Genomic DNA, 1,828 nt, shown 5'->3' with positions numbered 1-1,828 from the left:
AACATTGCCATGAATGAATTTTGGCATATTTTATTTGAAATCATGTATCAAGAACCTATACAAACAAAAATCTGATAAATAACCAATTCCAATCAGAGTTGGAAGGCATCATTTTCTGACCAGAGCAGTTCTGGATGGGATGGTTTCTGTAAAACCACTCTTATACATTGTCAGTAAAAAGTAGCTCTTTGGATGCTTTCTATGAAAATTCATTGCTCAAAGTAGTCAATCACATTGGCAAATTTCACTGTTAAAAAGTCTAGTCTTAAAATGGATCTTAAATCTGCCATTTTATATTTTGCATAAACCAGTCCTGGTGATGCCCTCTGGAATAAAATAGTAAATTCTTCCTCTTCTCTGTGGTGTTTCCTCAAATATTTGAAGGAATCATATCTTCCATTAATCTAGTAGTTTGCAGATACTGGCTTATACCAGGTCATAAGAACTAATTTTAAGATTTTCAGGAAGTTTGCAAACTGATTGTTAAGCTAACCATTATTTTATATAAACTTGAGGTTAAAGAAACTATATTAAAAAGATAATAAATACAGCTAATCACTTCTTAATTATTTTACTATTATTCATGATTGAGGTTATTTACACCTATATATGATCATCTGCCTCATCTCTGATCCAGCCTGAAAATTTTATATTTTCTGTCATCTTATAACCTCTCAAAAATTATTCCTATATAATTTTATGAACAACTCTGCTCTCAGTCACCTTGCCCCAGGTGCCCATTAGTTTCTATTAGTTTCCAGAACCTAACACAAATGCCCATTAAAGGAATTTCTACCAATTATTAATACATCATTATTTTTTACAAGGCCTAAGAAACATGATTTTTATTGTTTGTAAGCACTGTTCATACATTATCTATGGGAAAAATAAGGCCATAATTATACATTGCTCCACCTAGAACACAGAATTTTTTGTGAGGTTCTAATAATATAAATAAGAAAACATCATAAAAAACACCATGAAAGTGAAAAGCATGAAAGTGTTGGTCACTCATTCGTGTCCAACTCTTTGTGACCCCATGGACTGTAGCCTGCCAGGCTCCTCTGTCCATGGAGTTCTCCAGGCAAAAATACTGGAGTGGGTTGTGTTGCTCTCCTCCAGGGGATCTTCCCAACCAGGGATCAAACCCAGGTTTCCTGCATTGCAGGCAGATTCTTTACTACTGAGCCATCAAGGGAGCCCTAAACAACAACAACAACAAAAAACACCATAGTATGTAACAAAAATATAAATAATTATTAGACTTTATTAATAGCAAGAGTGTGAAGGTCACAGAAAGTAATATTTCCACTATACACATACCTCAATGATCATAACAAATGTTAAATATTATTCTTAGTCTTAGTGCCTCATTTTAATAACAACATAGACAGATGAGGGTAAGTTCTCAGAACTTTGCCCAGAATGATAAGCAGCCTGGTTTTGATTTTGGTATTCTATTACAGGCTTAGCTTTCTAACTATGTTTTGGTTAAACAATTACTAATATTTGTTTGCATTCTCAGGTGATTCACTAAAATTTTAATTGATTATCTCATAACTATATACAATATGCATTGATAACCAAGAATGAGTTCAATAACAAGCCAACTTTCTACTAATTTCAAATATTCAGAGATTATAAATAAAACATTCCCCAAATTAGGTTAGTTTTCATCTTTATATTTTTAAGATAATTCTCCATGTTTCCAAGGAAAAAAGAAAACTCCAATTTTTATAAATGTGGAAGCCCAAAACTTTTGTAGCAGAATGGATGCACCAAAACTTATTATTTAATATGCCATCATACTTAATAAATACAACCAAAT

Source organism: Giraffa tippelskirchi, chromosome 2, assembly GCF_054371585.1.
Source record: "Giraffa tippelskirchi isolate mGirTip1 chromosome 2, T2T-mGirTip1v1.2.pri, whole genome shotgun sequence".
Lineage (NCBI taxonomy): Eukaryota > Metazoa > Chordata > Mammalia > Artiodactyla > Giraffidae > Giraffa > Giraffa tippelskirchi.
Note: the sequence above shows the minus strand (reverse complement) of the source record.